We start from the raw sequence: 13,948 nt of genomic DNA, 5'->3' as shown, positions 1-13,948 counted from the left end.
ATGGCTATTAAGAAATACCTAGAGAGGCGCCTGGGTGGCTCAGTTGGTTGAGCTCAGGTCACAATCTCGCGGTTCGTGAGTTCGAGCCACACGTCAGGCTCTGTGCTGATAGCTTGGAGCCCGGAGCCTGCTTCAGATTCTGTGTCTCCCTCTCTCTCTGCCCCTCCCTACCTTGCACTCTGTCTCTTTCTCTCTCAAAAACAAACATTAAAATAGGGGCACCTGGGTGACTCAGTCGGTTGAGCGTCTGACTTCTGCTCAGGTCATGATCTCGCAGTTCGTGGGTTCAAGCCCCGCGTCAGGCTCTGTGCTGACAGCTCGGAGCCTGGAGCTGCTTCTGATTCTGTGTCTCCCTCTCTCTCTGCCCCTCCCCCCATTGAACTCCGTCACTCTAAAAAATAAATAAAACATTAAAAAAGAAAGAAAAAATGGAAAGTGATTAAATGCCTTTTCTTTTTTTATTCGATGATAATAAACTCAAGAGGTTGCTTTCCAGTGTGCAATGAATTCAGTTTCCTGAGCACAAACGTACAGCTGAATTGCCAAGTCCTGTGTCAGTCCCGGGAACTGCTCTGCACAGAAAGGTTGCCAGGGTCCGGCTTGACTGTACAATGAAGGGAGAAAACGGATATTTAATGCAATGGGGGCTAGGCCATCATCTAGGACCACCGTGACTTTCGAGGATGTTCTACCAGCCAGAGAACCCTCAGTAAAACTTCCTTCCCCCAGAATGGAAGACAGAACTGTGATTCCCACTTGGTCCAGGTCACTGGAGTTTGGAGGAAGGCTCGTGGTCGTCAAGAAATCGGCAAAGGGGCTCGACCCGGGTCAGAAACTCCTCCAGTCGCTCCTGCTGTAACTGCGTGACTTTCCCCCCACTCTGCCAGGATGCTTGGCAGACTGGGGCCACCCGGTCGTAAGCAGCCGTCCCCCGGATACGGTGTGCATCAGGGACCACGGCTCCTTCTGCCTGTCCCCCAGAGGAGCAAAGTCCACCCCTTTGATAACACATTGTTTCGTACGGATTTTCTCCACTGGAAACGGAAATTTAAACGTGGTGCTCCAAGTTCCGAGGTCCGTAAGGCAAGAGTTGTGGGTGCCTGAGAGGGAGCGGGGTGACTCCCAGTTTGGACGTGTCAGAGGCCAATGATAACCAGCCACATTGAGCTTCATAAACCCATTCTTACCCCACATCCTGGGAGAGCTGGCTCTCCCAATGACACAGCCATAATTTAATGACCGATTCCATGTTACTGTATTGGGAATACTGCCCGATACCCACGAATGTTCTCTGTAACTGAAGTTTTCATAAGAAGACAATAGAACAGATAGCACAGTGAAGCATTGACGTTGTCACGGCCACTCTGAAGATGAAACTCCCACCGGACAGACCTTTTCTAGTAGAGTCAGCCACCTGGATTCAAGAAGTCCATTTGGCTCTGCTAAGGCACCTGAAACTCAGCCCGCAATCTGAGGCCGTCATCATCTCTTAGATCCATGTCTGGCCCGGATGTATGTCGTCTCCTCAGTCGAAAACTGTGGGGCTTTGGTCAGGCAGGATTTTCTGGAAACCGTAAACACCAAACCAAACCCAAAAAACCTGTGTGCCCACATGCAGTTTTCCAGGAACGAATCCATCCATATTCTTCCTCGGAATCTCAAAGGCGGCCATGATCCGAATCTCAAAGGCGGCCATGATCCGAATCTCAAAGGCGGCCATGATCTCAAACGGGTTCAGAACTGTTGATCCATCAAGTGGACCCACACTCCTCAATGGCTTTCAAAAGCTTGGAGAAAATCTCAGATGCTCCAGCCCTCTTGCCTCTTCCCGTCCATCCCTGGGCTCCAGCTCCACCCACACACCCTCCCCAGACAGAACAGGCTACTTCTCACTGCTGGGCAAGCACATGGAAGGCCGTCCATCTGGAATGTTCTAGACGTGTTGGCTGCCAGGAATACCTCCTTGGAAACCAAGCCTGTTCTATCCGGTGAAGCCCCTCTAGGACTCCCTCTGCAGCCAGTGTTACATTTAACACACCCTGGAAGTGATGCATTCTGCCTCCCACAGACGTGGAGCACTCACAGGGCAGGTGCCATGACTTTTTTTTGCTAACTCCAGTACAAAAACAGAGCACATACGCTGTGGGTACCCAATAAATGTTTAACATTCCTGTCTCTTCTCAATGACCTTACAGACTTGTAAACACTACGCGCATTTGATGAAAACCAAGAAATATCCTTTGAAAGAATATCGTTGGCTAGCTCAGAGCGGGCCTAGCTTGGCACGGTGTGGTACCAAATTATTAAATTTCTGGCTTTTGCATTATTATATTACATTGGGCCAAAATCAGGCTTTTGCTCAAAGGAATCTAAACGGGTGGACGGATAACATCTCCAAGAAATGACTGAACTTCAGCTGATGCTTGCCACATTAGCAAAAAGTAATTTATTGAATTCCTGATGCACTTAATAAAGTACTGCCACAAGCTTGGGGAGACAGAATGCTGAGTCAGCCTGGCTTCAAAATTAAGGACAGGGCTGGGCTACTGTTTCAAAGTCTCTTTACATCCGGTACTTAACCATTCGGCTGTTTATGAAACCAAGGCTCCTCCGGGAGCCAGAAAAACCATATACTGAAAAAAAACGAACAAACAAACAAAAAAGCGTTAATGATAAGAAATTGATTTGACTGGTAACCATGCAGGTTTTGAGATGATTTGAAATGACAGCAGCAAAGGCCAGTTTCATTAACGGGTGTCATAGTTCAGCCGAGATTGCATAGGGGCTTATTTGCACCTAGTTCAGAAGCTGGAATATTTCTACCTCTTTGGAAGATCATTTACATGTTTTCTAGTCATTAAAGCAAGTAGCGCCCGAAGGCAGCATTTTGTTAGCCCAAATAGAGTTCCCGGAGATCCGTGCACGTAATACAGAGACACAAGTTTTCTGGCTTTTTGTTCGTTCACTCTGGTTTTCTCCTGTAACCGTGGGGGACGACAGGTCCTGCATCAGGGACTCCCAGGGCCTGGCTCTGAATATTAGCTCCATATGCTGACGGCCACTAGCCATGCCACCCCTTTGCCCTCTGAAACTGTCCCAGGCCACACGTCTTGGCCACACGTGTCCAGGATCCCCGGCTCCCACCCGGGGTTTAAAGGGAAAGCGGAGGCAGCCTCAGATGACAAATCCTGGAAGAAAAAACACGTTAGTGTCTGAGAGTCTGTGTGTGTGTCTCTCTCTATGTCTCTGACTCTGTTTCTCCCTCTCCTCTCTTACTTTCTCTTCTGTATGTACCACAGTGGAGAAGTATGCTGAGGACAGGAAAGGTCTGGAAAGAAACACGAACATTTGTAGGAACAGATGCTTGGCTTAGCTTAATTCACTAGCACTCATTTCTGGATCTAGAAAATCAGCAGAGCATTCTGAAGGGAAGATCTATTTGTCTCCATGGCGGGACACGGGGTCTCCGAAGGCCCATCCCCTCTCACCTCAAAAAGAGCCCTGCCTTTCACTGCAAGTGGGTTTTGTAACACGTTTGCTCTTCTCCTCCTCTGTCTCCTTAAACCCTTCACCCCAAGCCGCCCACAGGAAGCGAGTCAGCCCTAGAACTCAAACGTGAGAGCCCACACTGAAGACACAGCCCTTCTCACCGAGGGATTTCCACCTGTGCTGGATTTCAAACAACAAAATAAAAGCTTTATCCCATGACGAGAACCCAGACGAGCAGACTGCTAGGGGAGGTGGGCATAGGCCTCGGGGCCGTGACATCAGATCGGACAAGTGGGTGTCCACCTTTGAAGCCGGCCTTTTGAACTAGAGAAGAAAGGAAGACCAGAGCGCCCGCGGTTTAATGAGGAACCTGCCGGGGCAGGACCTTCCACTTGCCCGGGCTCTGCTCCAGCGGGGGCACCCCCACCCCCCCACCCCCAGGGCACTCAAGTGTGTTGGCAAAGGAGTACGGGCCAGGTCTGCTGAGAGCCAACGGAACAGACTCACGAAAGTCCTACTACACAGACACAGCCTGAAAACTGCAAAGTCCTCTTGGAATAGGAAACAAAATAAAAAGGCTGCGTTCAAGGATCACGTTGAATAATACATTGCAATCAAGTAGTTATGTGATGGGACATTCTGAAATCTTGGTTGAGGAGAAGAATGGAACTCATTTGCCGCCCCCCACCCCCCGTACAAAAATCGGTGACTAACATTCAGCTGGAAACGTCCAAATAGATTTACAGGCACTGATAACTGGAAATTATGTCCGCGTTTATAGAATGGGAATTAAGTGACTTGCCCTGAGGACAAAGCGAATGTGGCAGGAGAGAAATCCGAGCCCAGATTATGCCAATCCTTGGACTGAAGGCCAGCCACCCCCTTGACTCCCGGGCACAGGAAAAGGCCACTGACCGGTTTGGCAGGCACTACACTGGGCTCCCCACATGTGACCTCAGTCCAGCCACACGCCAGCCCCGTCTGGGAAGTGTCACTGTCCTCATTAGAGAGACCAGAAAACACTGGGAAACGGTCAGTCACTTGTCCAAAGCTTCCGTGCCATGAGTCTCAGTCTGACCCCGCCTCTCTGCTCCAAAGTCTGTGCTCCGAGCTTGGTGTGGAAAAAGTAAGATCCTCGCTGGGAGTGCCCTCTACAAGCAGCCTCTTCCGCTGCCCCTGCCTGGCTCCCACTCGGGACTATCATTTGCTTCCTCCAATGTCTACACTTCACTTACAAGAGCTGGATGTCCTGTGAGCCCCAGGTGTCGCACAGGCGTCCCCCCATCCCCAGAGAGGACCGTGCAGCCACACGCATGTCTCGGGAACACGGCTGCACCCTGGACACTCGTTCCACCATGAGCCCACCTACTGGGTCAAATTCAGTGTTGCCGGCACCCCAGCCTGGGGCCCGCACAAGTTTTCCTATCCATTCTCATTCTTCACCCGAGAAACACTGACATCAAAACACCTGCCCAAAACACTTGAGATTTTTAGCGCATAATCAAGGGTCTTTTTTCCCCCCTCTTCCTCACCTCCTGATGGGGTTTTTATTTGCTTCCGGGTGTAACAAGACTTTTTCACCCTTTTGGTTTTCTCATATAAGATGCACGATGGGCTATATTAATTGGAAAGTTCTTGATTTGTATTGGGAAGATATTTTTAAGATAGACAGCCTTGAAAAGTACTTATTTGGTTCCTATTTCGATAGGAATCGATATAAAAGTTGTTTTTCTGAAACATGGCGTTAAAATTTTTCTATTTCGTAAGCGTGATCAGCCCTTTTGAAGTATTTATGTAGTTGAAAGAAAGGCATTATACCCACATTTCTGGCTCAGAGCCGGGTGCTGTTCAAGTTCAAAGAGGCTGTGAACCACATCAAAACTCCCTGAGTACAACACCTGGATGGGGCAGACTTTGACTAATGACATTTGGGGAACAGCAGCGAGACCAAGAGAAGAAATGAAAGCTGGCTTAGTAAGCCCTGAACTAGGGATCTCCGTGCCCGCGTCCGGCAGAAGCCCCCCACGCTGTGCACCTGTGTTTGCTGGAGAAGTTAGTAAAATTCAGTGAGACCCCATCACCTCGGATGTGGCTGGTCCAAAACCCCAAGCAGCCGGAGTATTATCCAGCACCCTGCTCCGGGGGCAAAACTCCAGATGACAAAGTAACGAGAGGGCTAACCCTCCAAGATACATCTGTGGCGTGTCTGGGGTCCGTATTCGAAACAAAAGCATGCCCACTGTGCCCACGGGCCACATCTTACTTTATGGAGACCCGGTACCCAGAGCGGAGACAGGCGTGCCTGAAGGGAGGAGCCGAGAACCGGAGGCAGCCGGGGCCCTGGATCCGATCCGATCGTGCACATTCGGCGGTGCTGCCTCCACCGGCTGGGGACAGGGTGAGACTGGTCAGGGCACTGGCACTAGGAGGGGCTCAGAGACGGCCTGGTGCCACACTTCCCTCTGCGGAGGTAAGAAATGCTAAGTCCTGAGCGTGTCAGGGGCAGTCCACAGCTCCGCGGTTTATATGTTCTAGTCCACAAGCCGTTCCAGTCCTAGATCCAGGATCTAGACCCTGGATGCACACACCTGGTTCTAGCCCACAGTGCGTCCTGGTGCGGGTTTGGCTCACTTGCATGTTGTCCCGCCCACAGACTGGCTTAATTCAGTCCACGAGCACAGGTCAACGTGCAAGAACCACCTTTCTGCCTCACAGACCACTCTTAACACCGCAGTGTCAGTGGAGCGCGTTGAAGAATGGGCTTGTTCTTGGAGCACAGGGAAGCGGCGACGTCACGAGATTAAAATACTTCATCACACAACGTTTACATCATCTGCCGGATTATCACCAAAAAATAAAGTTACCTAGCATGTCACACCTTACCGACCTGACCCAGCGCTCCGGATGGCGAGCGAGATGTATCTGTTAATACGAGTTGTGACTCGGTTAATTCACTCCTTCAGACGTCACTGGTTCTTTTACCGCACGCGGGGCACAACTTCAGGTGTTGTAGCCCGGCCCAGTTTACTGGGTGCCAGTCATCTGCCTTGTACTTTCCATGTATCATCTGCCACTCTCAAAACAGCCCCGTGAAGGGGCGCCTGGGTGGCTCAGTCGGTTAAACGTCCGACTTCGGCTCAGGTCATGATCTCACGGTCCGTGAGTTCGAGCCCCGCTTCAGGCTCTGTGCTGACAGCTCAGAGCCTGGAGCCCATTTCAGATTCTGTGTCTCCCTCTCTCTCTGCCCCTCCCCTGTTCATGCTCTGTCTCTCTCTGTCTCAAAAATAAATAAACGTTTAAAAAAAAAAAAAAAGCCCCGTGAAGTAGAGATCATCTCTCCCATTCTACAGAGGAGAACACAAGGTGTCAATTTTGAAGAGCTCAGCCAAGGTCACAGCTGAGCCAGGATTTATGTAAATCCATACCTGAATTCAAAGCCCAAACTCTCAGAGACACATCCTCTACCCTAGAAGCACTGACCACCTAGTAGATGAGATAAACTATTTGGACAAGCCCATTGGAAATCAAAATAGGGTCTGATAAGTGCTCCAGAACAGGTAGAGTTAACTTTCTGTGGAACTGAAAGAAAGAGAGATTTTTCTTAGGTAGAGGGGTCAGGAAGGCTGTGGGGAGCCCTGAGGCATTTGAAGTGGGTTGTGAGGTATGAGTAGGAGTCCCTCAAGATGGAGACAGAGGAGAAGGAGATTCAGAGCAGGGGTGGAGCAAGGGTCTACCTCCGAGGCTCTGGAAAGCATGGCAGTGCCCTCAGGGAGTAGTGAGCCATGGGTTCACCAGGATGCACCCGCCAAAGAAGAATTGGAAATGCTCATGAAGCTCACAGTTTTCTCCTTAGTGATAATCAAATATTAAGAAGGCCAGTCTTGATCGCAATGGATACATCCGTTCCTGTTTCGGCAGCAGGCGCTCTGGGGGTGGAACTCCAGTGCAGGGACGAGGAGAGCTGCCTCGGTGTCCCCTCACTGCTCCCAAGCCTGCCTCCTCAGGGGTCATCTGGAGTCTCTGTGGCCCAGCCCCGTCCACAGCAGGTGCGTTCGGCATCACCAGAAGAACTGGCGATGTGACCAGTCCAATCTACCCCAGCAGGATGTGTGGCCGCCTACCAGCCCCGCTGACGCCCACTGAGAAGACACGAATTCACCTGCTTCAGAAGATGGGCTCCTAGAACGTTTCACTTCCTCATGGGTTCATGTGCCCGATGACAGTTATGACCAGCCCACTGTCAGGTGCTTGGCTGGATGCTGAGGGTACGATATCATCCGCAGGGAAACTACAATCCAGCCTGTCTTTCCATGGCGGTGGGCAGGCTGGTGCCATCAGACGGATAAGGAAAACAGGGGGACAGTGTTGGGCTGGTGGGGGCGGAGGATCAGAGGTCTGACTTGGGGAACCTCGAACTGGGGCACTGATATTCCAGGAGAAATGTCACGGGGGCAGCCGGGAAGGAGAACTGCCAAGGGGCGGTCTGGACTAGAAACTCCCCTCTGACCTGCAAGGAGGGAGTCTGATAAAAGGGGGCAGCCTGGGCTGCGATGACCGCAGTGGACACAGAGCCAAGCGGACCCACGGAGGCGCAGTGTGAAGGAGGCCTAGGTTTTGACCAACTGAAATTTGTATTTCGGCTTCATTACTAACCACCCAGCAAATGCTGTCGATTCCTCAGGCATCCGCCCCTCCGACGCGCCTTCCCCCGTGGCTGTGGCGGCCCCTCTCGGGATGGATGGTTTGCACACGCTTTCAAGAAGTGGCCTCTGTGCACAGCATGGGGACCAGGCCACGCTGCTTCCGGCTCACTCTGGGCCTCCCAGGGGCCCCAGGGACTGTAATTCCGTCATCCACTTCCCACACTGACTCAGCTCCGGGGGGAGGGGGAGTGGGGGGGGGCGATGCCATAGATTTTGATATGTTTTCAATCTAAAACCTTCCCTTCTGTAGGGACAAAACCAGCTCCTGGCTCATGTCAACACAAGGGGAGTCTAGGGTTGTTGTTGTTGTTTTCCTTGCGGGGGGGGGGGGGTTGGGGTACCGACGCACGGGTATCACTCACCCCAGCGATCGAAGACCTCTCTCCCTGGGGTCACAGTCAGAGGCACAGCCAAGTCTGAGAAGGGCCGGGTGGCCTACAGGCTCCTGACTGAGAACACAGACCCATCTCTTGGGCCCGGTCCACATCACCAGCTGGCCTTTTCCTCCCTGAAGGCCTAGAGCTTGTGCTCAGGGAGCACACACCCCGACGCTATTTGCACACAAAGCTCTGCCCCATCTCAGGAGCCAGCCGTAGCCACCCACGCCACCAGCACCTCTCCCCCACCTCCCCCCCATCGAGGCCCTCCTTGGGCTTATTTCACCGGTTTGGGAGAGACGCCCTCCCCTCCCTGCCCCCTCCACTCACACTCTGGATGGGCGTGGGTCTTTATTTCACAGAGACAGCATTTCACCCATCATGGAGACACAAAGACCTCCAGGCACTCTGGGTCAAGGGGCACCCGGGGTCAAGAGCGGACTGAACAGGGAGGCCGTGATTTCTAAACCAAGCGACCGGCAGAATTCAACTCAACAGCCTTCCACTCTAAAACACAAGCACAGGGCCACGTTCTTCTTTCCTTGAGTTTCCTGCGTTGAAACTCGGCTAGAGTGGTTCTGATTCAAGACAAATTAATATAATTGGGCAAGCATAGCGTTAACCTTTCTGGAAAGGCTGGCCACGCCAGGAAGGAATTTAGGCCAGGTCCAGCACGGTCTGGCAGGGCTTGGCTCTGCGTCTCTCCCCGTGGGTCTGCCAGCCGTCCCCAGTCGGGGCCCCCCCGAGCCCTCAGGCGTGGCACCGCGCTGACCTCTGGTCCAAGCGCTCTGACAGGTCACCGCACCGCCACTGCGGATCCTGGCAGTCCTGCCTGGGCCCGCCCGGCCTGCCCGCCGCCGGGGGTGGCCCCGCGGCACCTCTGGGAGTCCTGCCCTCCACGCTCCCCTCCCTGCCAAGGCGAGGGCGCGGGACCCTCGGGGCGGCATCCGCACGGCGGCCCGCGCCCCTCCCAGAGTTGGCGCAACTCCGAGTCACTTTCTCACAAGGCTCCCGTCTCCACGCCTGCATCGTGTGGCCCTCCACACACCCCGTGGGACCCCCTCTCGGTCTCGCCCGCTTTCACCTACGTCCCTGTCGCCGACCCACGGCACTGTCGCCACCCGCAGACACGCGCTCGGGGTGCGGGTTTCCCGAGAGGGAGCGCGGGAGCCGCCGAGGTGGTGGCCAAGTTGGGCGGGGGGGAGGGGAGGGGTCCGAGGCGCGGAGGCCGGGGTCGCGCCGTCCCCAGCCGCCGGCACCCGGCGCGCCGCGGGGCCGCTGGGGACCCGGCTCCGAGACCCGGCGCCCGGGCGCGGCCCCTCCCTCCCGCCGCGGCGGCCCAGGCGGCGTCCCCGGCCTGTTCCGGCCGCCCCGGTCGCGCGGTCCCCGGAGGGGCGCACGGCCCCCGCCCGCACCCCGCGCGCGCGCGCTCACCTCGGGGGGGCCGGTCCGGTCGCGCCGATCGCGCCGCCGCGGCGGCTCCGCATCTCCCGGGCGCCCGCCCGCCGCCCTCCGGGGCGCCCCTCGGTCCCCGCCGGCGCCAAGGAGGGTCGTGGGGACGCGCGGAGGCCGCGGGGTCCGGGCGCCGCCGGCGCAGCCTCCAGCCGCCCGCAGCCGAGCAGGAAATTTGCCGGGTCCCGCCGCCTCCTCCGCTCGCGCTCGGGCTCGGGCTCCGGCTCCGGCTCCGACTCGGGCTCGGGCTCCGCGGCGGGGGCGGGGGCCGGCGCAGCGAGGAGCGGGGGCGACGCCTGCCGTCCGGCGCGGGGAGCGCACCCCGGGCGTCAGCCCCACCTGGAGGCGCCCTGCCGCGCTCGCTGGACGTCCGTCTTCCCAGGCTGGCGCCCCTTCCGGAGAGAGACCCTGGCCGGGGTGGGGAGGGGGGGGGGCGCCACTGCCCGGAGCCGCGCGCCGACCGACGGCGACAGGTGTGACGGGCGCTCTTCCGCGCGGGAAAGGCCCTTCCTACCCCGCCTTGGCCCTGGGCACCGGGAAGTGACCTGGCTGGGGACACGCTTTGGGTCACGCAGGGGGTACAGGGGAGCGCGCGGCTGGTACCGCTTCTGGTTCCGAGAAGTACAGAGAGAGCCCGGAAAATCTCCCGAGCCGGTGTCCTCCTCGCTGAAGAGGGGATGGGGTCACCACTTGGTTGGTGAGGGGCTTGGTGGTCCAGGAGGCAGAGCCCGGCAAAGGGAAACCCACCTACACGGAGGAAGAGCCGCTGCCAGGAAGGGTCGGGACCTGCTGCTCTCGGGGACTGCTCTCCAGGCGACCCGCTGTGCGCTAGGTAGGGAGGTGGCGTTCCAATCCGGAGGGCAGAAAGGATACAGGTAACATCATTGGGGTTCCGAAGCTTGGCCCAAGACCTGGCCTTCCTGAGGGAGATTGCATCCCTGCCGTGGGGACCTCACTGCTCCGGGTTTGTGAATGCGGGAACCAACTGGAGAAGGTGGCAGTGAGGTCACAGAACGCGACCTTGCATCATAGCCCCCAGGCGACGCCTGGGGCAGTAGGGGCTGTTGCCCACAGAGCTGTCGACCCCAAAGACTGAGGAGGGATGGGGCACCTGCTGGCTGAGACCGTCCACAGTTGACCTGCCCAGAGTAAAGCTTCCCTTGCACAGGAGGTAAAGAGGGTGCAACAGTGGAGATCTTGAACTCTGCTTCCCCTTCCTGTCCCGCCCCCACTGTGCCTGGGGGATCCGGTCCCACTCCAGGGCTCCCTCCACCATCCGTATGCAGAAGACTCAAATAAAAGAGAGCTTCTCCACAAAGCTCTGCCCCTTCTCCCACCATCTCAGGCCAGTCTTGCTCTGACTCAGCCTCTCCACGAGCATCCCCGTCTCTACCTCTCCCCCCACCTCGGATTCACCTCTGCCTGACATCTCGGCTGCTCTGGGCCCTCACCCCTGTGCCCCTTCCCTGTTGGAGCCCAGCTCTTCCCCACCCGCGTTGTTCCCCTCTGCCCCCGGAAAATCACCTGGCACTCCCGTCCTCTGCTACTCTCTCTGAGATGGAGCCATTGGTCTGGTGTCCGTCATTCTGGTCAGCCACTAGCCCCCCACCCCGCCCCGATCGCGTCGGGGCTTTGAGCCCCAAGACGGTCCGTGCCATGCGGGACTCCAGCACCTCTCTATCTCCGTCTCAGGCTCCTCACACAGCCCGGATAGCCAGGAGGAGTCAATGAAAGCATGTGGGCTGGCAGCTCAGAGGAGGAGGGACCCAGCAGGCAGCACCAGGCAGACCTGTGTTCGGAGCCCAGCTGGACAGGCGGCTCCCCTCCCCCTGCCCCGCCCCCCCGCCAGGGTCCCTGCGGGGGGAGCAGCCCAGGTGGGTGGGCCCAGGTAGGCCAGTGACATCACCCAGGTCTCAGTGTGCCTGCTGCGGTGGCCTACAGAGCCAGGCTGGTGTACATGAAGGCCACCGTTTCAAAGCCCCGGGGAGCACGCACGGTTTTGCTTGTTAACGCTGCGGGGCCGTGGAGACAGAGACCATGATGCAAGAAGAGAGGAACAAGTCGCCTTTGTCAGACATCTGCTGTTGGAAAGTCAACAGCCCTGGTAACATGATGAGGGGCAGATGGCTCCTGTCTCCTGGTAACATCCTCTCTGTTGGATTCTTCCAGGAATGAAGCAGCATCCCTTCACTTCTTCTAGAGTCTGAAGACATCCGTCATCGTCACGCTGAAGCATGTTGTCAGAGGCATTGAAGCCGGGGTTGTGCTGGTTCCCGTACGGAAGCCCCTTGATCCTTCTTACCCTTCCCGGTCGGCTTCTCTTCCTGCTCAAGCTACTCACACCTGAGACCGCTCCCCTCTTCTCACCCTAGGCTTCAAGGATCTACCCTCCCTCTTGCCATCCTGCCCACTTAGCCATCTTCCTCTTTTAGACCCAGGCCCCAGCGCTTGTTAAATCAGCCCCCATCAGCACTTCCTGTTCAATCCCACCTAGGGAGCCCTGCTCCCCCCCAAACCCTGTAGCTCCCTTCCTGTAACGCGCAGGAGGCTGGAGGCAGTTTTCCTGAGACCGTTACTCTTAACCCTCGCTGTGTGTCTTGTCTTCTGTTTATTTGAGGGCTGAGACTTTGGGCTCGAGTTCAGGGTAACACAGATTATGCTCATTGACCTTAAAGGCCCCAGTAGATGTCAGCTAAAATTAAAACACTCGGGCCAGAAATGCTCTCTAGGAGGATAAACAAAAAAAAAAAAAAAAGGCAGAATTGGTATGGAGGAAGCACATCACAGTTTGCTTTTAAACACTGTACAGAGACATTAGCATAAAATGACAGGACTTTGGGAGATAAAATCGGACCGTCTTGGTGACTGATTGGCCACAGGGCAGGACAAGCAAGGAACACTGACTTTAGGACCAATGCCCACAAGGAGGAAAACACAGGATGGCTATTCTGATCTCTAGAATGTGCCAGAACGAATAACTCCAAGGGGTACAGAACTTTCTATGTTTACATTACCCAATTATCCATCCCGCTCTTTCTCCAAGTTATGCCCAAGTATTAACAGTTATTAACCAGTGAAATCGAGAGAATGGGATTTTTGCAAGATTTCTCCAGTCTCCCAGGAAAACAAGTAGTTGTCTCCTCCTTCAGGGGGGTCTCGGAGCATTTTAACTCTTTTTTTTTTCTTGCATTACTTTTCGTTGATGAATAATATAGGTGAATTATACAAATCTTAAGTGTACAGTTTTATGAACAAAGACAAATACATAAAAAAGTGTCCCAATCGCATTTCCATCACCCTGGAAAGTCCCCACATGTCCCTTCCCAGAAAATTCCCGAATCCCACCAAAGCAGCCCCTGCTCTGGTATTTTAACCATGGTCGTTTTTTGTGTTTTCTTTTTTTAATTTTAGAAAGAGCTAGAGAAAGCGAGCACCCAAGAGTGGGAAGAGGGCATAGGGAGAGAGAGAAAGAGAGAGAGAATCTCTCTGGTGGTAGGCTTGATCCTACCACCCTTGGATCATGACCTGAGCCAAAATCAAGAGTCAGACACTCAACGGACTGAGCCCCCCCAGGCGCCCCACCGCCCAGGGGCCCCACCATAGGTCGTTTTAACTGATCTCGATCTTCACATAAATGGAATCATACAATGAACTTTTTCACTTATGGTTTCTTTCACAGAGCGACATTTGGGAGGAGGGGGATTCATGCTTTACTACCTATATCAGAACTTGAGGAAATGTATCTTCTTCCTCCAGCTGCTTCTAAGATCGTCTCATTGTTTTTTGAGAAATGTGATTAAAATCCTATCCCCCCTCCTTCCACAAACTCAGAAGTGTATCATCAGTCACTCCCCACAATCCCAGGGCAGCTCTTTCTGCCCATGGGTCCTGTCCCCGTGCTGTAACAGAATCACCTTTTTGCACAAA

At 55.0% G+C, this 13,948-nt stretch overlaps 1 protein-coding gene and 1 long non-coding RNA gene across 4 annotated transcripts in view; one reads left to right on the top strand and one right to left on the bottom strand.

The window, feature by feature from the left end:
- PTPRE (protein tyrosine phosphatase receptor type E) overlaps positions 1-10,784 on the bottom strand; it is a 162,101-nt gene extending 151,317 nt beyond the window's left edge. For 2 of the 3 annotated variants that reach the window (XM_058698123.1, XM_058698121.1), the window contains exon 1: positions 10,004-10,251. The gene's annotated coding sequence lies outside the window, so the exon portion shown is untranslated. Of the gene's footprint in view, positions 1-10,003; positions 10,252-10,768 lie in introns of those variants that run through there. The other variant, XM_058698124.1, reaches the window with a different exon arrangement.
- A 97-nt stretch (positions 10,785-10,881) lies between these two features.
- Positions 10,882-12,608, top strand: LOC131493564 (uncharacterized). The gene is made up of 2 exons (XR_009252745.1): positions 10,882-11,192; positions 12,191-12,608. It is a non-coding gene; the product is annotated as an uncharacterized LOC131493564 (long non-coding RNA).
- The last annotated feature ends 1,340 nt before the right edge of the window (positions 12,609-13,948 follow it).

Source organism: Neofelis nebulosa, chromosome 13 (assembly GCF_028018385.1).
Source record: "Neofelis nebulosa isolate mNeoNeb1 chromosome 13, mNeoNeb1.pri, whole genome shotgun sequence".
Classification (NCBI taxonomy): domain Eukaryota; kingdom Metazoa; phylum Chordata; class Mammalia; order Carnivora; family Felidae; genus Neofelis; species Neofelis nebulosa.
This window is presented reverse-complemented; position numbering and strand designations above follow the sequence as displayed.